Source organism: Dama dama, unplaced genomic scaffold (genome assembly GCF_033118175.1).
Source record: "Dama dama isolate Ldn47 unplaced genomic scaffold, ASM3311817v1 ptg000260l, whole genome shotgun sequence".
In the NCBI taxonomy this organism is placed as follows: domain Eukaryota; kingdom Metazoa; phylum Chordata; class Mammalia; order Artiodactyla; family Cervidae; genus Dama; species Dama dama.
In genome coordinates this window covers 18,191-26,124 of record NW_026871040.1, presented here as the reverse complement: position 1 = coordinate 26,124, position 7,934 = coordinate 18,191, and the positions used below count along the sequence as shown (strand labels likewise).

Here is a 7,934-nt window from a genome sequence, read left to right as displayed (position 1 = left end):
GTTATCATCGAAACTATTAGTCTTTTTATTCAACCAATCGCCTTAGCCGTACGATTAACAGCTAATATTACTGCAGGGCACCCTGCTAATTCACTTAATTGGAGGGGCTACACTTGCACTAATAAGCATCAGTACTACAATAGCTCTTATTACATTTACTGTTCTGGTCTTACTTACAATCCTTGAGTTTGCAGTAGCCATAATCCAAGCCTACGTATTTACTCTTCTAGTTAGCCTTTACCTGCATGACAATACATAATGACACACCAAACCCACGCTTATCACATAGTTAACCCAAGTCCCTGACCTCTTACAGGAGCTCTATCAGCCCTTTTAATAACTTCTGGCTTAATTATATGATTTCATTTCAACTCAATAGTCCTACTGACACTTGGCCTAACAACAAACATACTTACAATATATCAATGATGACGAGATATCATTCGAGAAAGTACCTTCCAAGGACATCATACTCCAACTGTCCAAAAAGGCCTCCGCTATGGAATAATTCTCTTCATTATTTCCGAAGTCTTATTCTTCACCGGATTCTTCTGAGCATTCTACCACTCAAGCCTTGCTCCAACACCCGAATTAGGCGGGTGCTGACCCCCAACAGGCATTCACCCACTTAACCCCCTGGAAGTCCCACTACTCAACACCTCTGTTTTATTAGCCTCAGGAGTCTCTATCACCTGAGCCCACCATAGCCTTATAGAAGGAAACCGCAACCACATACTACAAGCCTTGTTCATTACCATTGCACTAGGCATCTATTTTACACTACTACAAGCTTCAGAATATTATGAAGCACCCTTTACTATCTCAGATGGAGTTTATGGCTCAACCTTCTTCGTAGCTACAGGCTTCCACGGCCTACATGTTATCATCGGATCTACTTTCTTAATTGTCTGCTTCTTTCGCCAATTAAAATTCCACTTTACTTCCAGCCATCATTTTGGATTTGAAGCCGCTGCCTGATACTGACACTTCGTAGACGTAGTATGATTATTCCTATACGTATCTATCTATTGATGAGGCTCATATTCTTTTAGTATTAATCAGTACAACTGACTTCCAATCAGTTAGTTTCGGTAAACCCCGAGAAAGAATAATAAACCTAATACTAGCCCTTCTAACCAACTTTACACTAGCCTCACTACTTGTTATTATTGCATTCTGACTTCCCCAATTAAACGCATATTCAGAAAAAACAAGTCCATACGAATGTGGATTTGACCCCATAGGATCAGCTCGCCTACCTTTCTCCATGAAATTCTTCCTAGTAGCCATTACATTCCTTCTTTTTGATCTAGAAATTGCACTCCTCTTACCGCTCCCATGAGCCTCCCAAACAAATAATCTAGGTACAATACTTACTATAGCCCTCTTCCTAATTCTATTATTAGCTGCAAGTCTAGCTTATGAATGAACCCAAAAAGGACTAGAATGAACCGAATATGGTATTTAGTTTAAAACAAAATAAATGATTTCGACTCATTAGATTATGATTAAATTCATAACTACCAAATGTCTCTGGTATATATAAATATTATAACAGCATTCATAGTAGCCCTAGCAGGACTATTAATGTATCGATCCCACCTTATATCCTCTCTCTTGTGCTTAGAAGGAATAATATTATCCCTTTTCGTGTTAGCTTCACTAACAATTCTAACCTCACATTTTACCCTAGCGAGCATAATACCCATTATTTTATTAGTCTTTGCAGCCTGCGAAGCAGCACTAGGATTATCACTATTAGTTAAAGTATCAAATACATATGGCACTGATTATGTTCAAAATCTTAACCTACTTCAATGCTAAAATACATTGTCCCCACAATAATACTTATACCTCTGACCTGATTATCAAAAGGCAATATAATTTGAATTAATTCTACAACTCACAGTCTATTAATTAGCCTCACAAGCCTTCTCCTCATAAACCAGTTCAGTGACAACAGTCTTAACTTCTCGTTAGTATTCTTTTCCGACTCTCTATCAGCACCATTACTAATTTTGACCATATGACTTCTTCCCCTAATACTAATGGCTAGCCAACACCACTTATCAAAAGAAAACCTTACCCGAAAAAAACTATACATTACCATACTAATTCTACTACAACTATTCTTAATCATGACTTTTACTGCTATAGAACTAATTTTCTTCTATATTCTATTTGAAGCAACACTAGTCCCAACACTCATTATTATTACCCGATGGGGAAACCAGACAGAACGCCTAAACGCCGGCCTCTACTTCCTATTTTATACACTAGTAGGCTCTCTCCCCCTACTAGTCGCATTGGTTTATCTCCAAAACATTACTGGGTCTCTAAACTTTTTAGTACTCCAATACTGAATACAACCCCTATCCAACACCTGATCAAACATTTTTATATGACTAGCATGCATAATAGCCTTCATGGTAAAAATACCACTATACGGCCTTCACCTTTGGCTACCTAAAGCCCATGTAGAAGCCCCTATTGCAGGCTCCATGGTCCTTGCAGCAATTCTACTAAAATTAGGAGGATACGGTATATTACGAATTACAACATTTTTAAACCCACTTACCGAATTTATAGCATACCCCTTTATTATACTGTCCTTATGAGGCATAATTATAACCAGCTCAATCTGCCTCCGCCAAACAGACCTTAAATCATTAATTGCTTACTCCTCCGTTAGTCACATAGCACTCGTTATTGTAGCTATTCTCATTCAAACACCTTGAAGCTATATAGGAGCCACGGCCCTAATAATCGCCCACGGTCTCACCTCATCTATACTTTTTTGTCTAGCAAACTCCAACTATGAACGAATTCATAGTCGAACAATAATTCTAGCCCGAGGCCTACAAACTTTCCTTCCACTTATAGCCACCTGATGACTTTTAGCAAGCCTAACCAATTTAGCCCTCCCTCCAACAATTAATCTAATTGGGGAACTATTTGTAGTAATAGCTTCCTTCTCATGATCCAACATTACAATTATTTTAATAGGACTAAACATAGTAATTACTGCCCTATACTCTCTTTATATATTAATCACAACACAACGAGGCAAATATACCCACCATATCAACAACATCTCGCCCTCCTTTACACGAGAAAATGCCCTCATATCATTACATATATTACCGCTACTATTACTATCACTAAACCCAAAAATTATTCTAGGACCCTTATATTGTAAATATAGTTTAAAAAAAACATTAGATTGTGAATCTAATAATAGAAGCTTATATCTCCTTATTTACCGAAAAAGTATGCAAGAACTGCTAACTCTTATGCCCCCGTGCATAATAGCACGGCTTTTTCGAACTTTTAGAGGATGACAGAAATCCGTTGGTCTTAGGAACCAAAAAATTGGTGCAACTCCAAATAAAAGTAATAAACCTATTCTCTTCCTTTGCACTAATCACCCTACTACTACTAATTATTCCCATCATAACCACAAGTTCTGACAACTATAAAACCTCTAACTATCCACTCTACGTAAAAACAACTATCTCATGTGCCTTTATCACCAGTATAATTCCCACAATAATATTCATTCACACTGGCCAAGAAATAATTATCTCAAACTGACACTGATTAACTATTCAAACTATTAAATTAACACTCAGCTTCAAAATAGATTATTTCTCAATAATATTTGTACCAGTAGCATTATTTGTTACATGATCCATCATAGAATTCTCAATATGATATATGCACTCAGACCCTAACATCAATCAATTTTTCAAATACCTTCTCCTATTTCTTATTACTATACTCATTCTCGTCACAGCAAATAATCTATTTCAACTATTCATTGGATGAGAAGGTGTAGGAATCATATCATTTTTACTTATCGGATGGTGATATGGACGAGCAGACGCAAATACAGCAGCCCTGCAGGCAATCCTATATAATCGCATTGGTGATATTGGTTTTATCTTAGCAATAGCATGATTTCTTACAAATCTTAACGCCTGAGACTTCCAACAAATCTTTATACTAAACCCAAACGATTCTAATATACCCCTAATGGGTCTTGCACTAGCCGCAACTGGAAAATCCGCCCAATTTGGTCTGCATCCATGACTACCCTCCGCTATAGAAGGCCCTACTCCTGTCTCAGCATTACTCCACTCAAGCACAATAGTAGTAGCAGGCATTTTTCTATTGATCCGCTTCCACCCACTAACAGAGAACAATAAATTCGCACAATCCATTCTACTATGTCTAGGGGCTATTACTACTCTATTTACAGCAATATGTGCTCTTACCCAGAATGATATCAAAAAAATTATTGCTTTTTCCACATCCAGCCAACTAGGCCTTATAATAGTAACAATTGGTATTAACCAACCCTACCTAGCATTTCTTCATATCTGTACACATGCCTTTTTCAAAGCTATACTATTTATGTGTTCTGGCTCTATTATCCACAGCCTAAATGACGAACAAGACATCCGAAAAATAGGAGGCTTATTTAAAGCTATACCATTTACCACAACAGCCTTAATCATTGGCAGTCTTGCACTAACAGGAGTACCTTTCCTCACCGGATTCTATTCCAAAGATCTAATTATTGAAACCGCTAATACGTCGTATACCAACGCCTGAGCCCTTTTAATAACACTAATCGCCACCTCCTTTACAGCCATTTACAGTACCCGCATTATTTTCTTTGCACTCTTAGGACAGCCCCGATTCCCAACCTTAGTTACCATTAATGAAAATAACCCCTTTCTAATAAATTCTATTAAACGTCTAATAATCGGAAGTCTTTTCGCAGGGTTTATTATTTCTAACAGCATCCCTCCAACAACAATTCCTCAATTAACAATACCTTATTATTTAAAAATAGTAGCTCTAACAGTAACAATTCTAGGCTTCATTTTAGCACTAGAAATTAGTAACACAACTCAAAACCTAAAATTCAACTACTCAACAAATATCTTCAAATTCTCTAATATATTAGGATATTTCCCCATAATTATACATCGTCTAACTCCTTATGTAAATCTAATAATAAGTCAAAAATCAGCATCCTCTCTCCTAGACTTAATCTGACTCGAAAATATTCTACCTAAAACAACTTCACTAATCCAAACAAAAATATCAATTATGGTTACAAATCAAAAAGGCTTAATCAAGCTGTATTTCCTCTCTTTCTTAATTACAATTACCGTTAGTATTGTTCTATTTAATTTCCACGAGTAATTTCCATAATAACCACTACACCAATTAATAAAGACCACCCAGTCACAATAACTAATCAGGTACCATAACTGTAAAGAGCTGCAATTCCTATAGCCTCTTCACTAAAAAATCCAGAATCTCCTGTATCATAAATTACTCAATCCCCTAAACCATTAAATTGAAACACAATCTCCACCTCCTCATCCTTTAATACATAATAAACCATCATGACTTCTATTAAGAGACCAGTAACAAATGCCCCTAGTACAGTCTTATTAGATACTCAAATCTCAGGGTATTGCTCCGTAGCTATTGCCGTTGTATACCCAAAAACCACCATTATCCCTCCTAAATAAATTAAGAATACCATTAAACCTAAAAAGGACCCACCAAAATTTAATACAATAGCACAACCAACTCCACCACTCACAATTAATCCTAACCCCCCATAAATAGGCGAAGGTTTCGAAGAAAATCCTACAAAACCAAGCACAAAAATAATACTCAAGATAAATACAATGTATGTTATCATTATTCTCACATGGAATCTAACCATGACTAATGATATGAAAAACCATCGTTGTCATTCAACTACAAGAACACTAATGATCAATATCCGAAAAACTCACCCATTGATAAAAATCGTAAACAACGCATTTATTGATCTCCCAGCCCCATCAAATATTTCATCCTGATGAAATTTTGGCTCCCTACTAGGAATTTGCTTAATCCTACAAATCCTCACAGGCCTATTCCTAGCAATACACTACACATCTGATACAATAACAGCATTTTCCTCTGTCACCCATATCTGCCGAGACGTCAATTACGGTTGAATCATTCGATACATGCACGCAAACGGAGCATCAATATTCTTTATCTGCCTATTCATCCATGTTGGACGAGGCCTATACTACGGATCATACACTTTTCTAGAGACATGGAACATCGGAGTAATTCTCCTATTTACAGTTATAGCTACAGCATTCGTAGGCTACGTCCTACCATGAGGACAAATATCATTCTGAGGAGCAACAGTTATTACCAATCTTCTCTCGGCAATCCCATACATTGGTACAAACCTAGTTGAATGAATCTGAGGGGGCTTTTCAGTAGACAAAGCAACCTTAACTCGATTCTTCGCTTTCCACTTTATTCTACCATTCATCATTGCGGCACTTGCTATAGTACATTTACTCTTTCTTCACGAGACAGGATCCAATAACCCAACAGGAATCCCATCAGATGTAGATAAAATCCCCTTTCATCCCTACTACACCATTAAAGATATTTTAGGCATCCTATTCCTATTTCTCTTCTTAATAACACTAGTACTATTTGCACCAGACTTGCTTGGAGACCCAGACAACTACACTCCAGCAAATCCACTCAACACACCTCCTCATATTAAACCCGAATGATACTTCCTATTTGCATACGCAATCCTACGATCAATTCCCAATAAATTAGGAGGGGTCTTAGCCCTAGTCTCATCCATCCTGATCCTAATTCTTATACCCTTCCTCCACACATCCAAACAACGCAGCATGATATTCCGACCATTTAGTCAATGCTTATTCTGAGTCTTAGTAGCAGATCTACTAACACTTACATGAATCGGAGGACAACCAGTTGAATATCCTTTTATTACCATTGGACAACTAGCATCTATCTTATATTTTCTCATTATTCTAGTCCTTATACCAGCCACCAGCACAATCGAGAATAACCTTCTAAAATGAAGATAGTCTTTGTAGTATACTCAATACACTGGTCTTGTAAATCAGAAAAGGAGAACAATCAACCTCCCTAAGACTCAAGGAAGGAGCTATAACCCCACTATCAACACCCAAAGCTGAAGTTCTATTTAAACTATTCCCTGACGCTTATTAATATAGCTCCATAAAAATCAAGAACTTTATCAGTATTAAATTTTCAAAAATTTCTAATAATTTAATACAGCTTTCCACTCAACATCCAATTTACATTTTATATCCATTAATTACACAGCAAAACATGTGATACAATCCTACGCTTTATAGTACATAGAATTAATGTATTAGGACATACTATGTATAATAGTACATTACATTATATACCCCATGCTTATAAGCATGTGCTTTTTACTGTTTACAGTACATAGTACATACCATTGTCCATCGTACATAGCACATTAAGTCAAATCAATTCTCGTCAACATGCATATCCCGTCCCTTAGATCACGAGCTTAATTACCATGCCGCGTGAAACCAACAACCCGCTAGACAGGGATCCCTCTTCTCGCTCCGGGCCCATAGACTGTGGGGGTAGCTATTTAATGAACTTTATCAGACATCTGGTTCTTTCTTCAGGGCCATCTCACCTAAAATCGCCCACTCTTCCCTCTTAAATAAGACATCTCGATGGACTAATGACTAATCAGCCCATGCTCACACATAACTGTGGTGTCATACATTTGGTATTTTTAATTTTTTGGGGGATGCTTGGACTCAGCAATGGCCGTCTAAGGCCCCGACCCGGAGCATGAATTGTAGCTGGACTTAACTGCATCTTGAGCATCCCCATAATGGTAGGCACGAGCATCATAGTTAATGGTCACAGGACATAATTATTATTTCACATCCCCCCCTTCCATTATTTTCCCCCTTATATAGTTACTACTATTTTTAACACACTTTTCCCTAGATATTATTTTAAATTTATCACTTTTCCAATACTCAAATATCACTTCAGAAGGA

The 7,934-nt window shown here is 37.1% G+C and overlaps 1 pseudogene; it reads left to right on the top strand.

Moving 5' to 3' along the window:
* The first annotated feature begins 67 nt into the window (after nt 1-67).
* LOC133053769 (NADH-ubiquinone oxidoreductase chain 5-like) lies at nt 68-5,802 on the top strand (annotated as a pseudogene).
* The last annotated feature ends 2,132 nt before the right edge of the window (nt 5,803-7,934 follow it).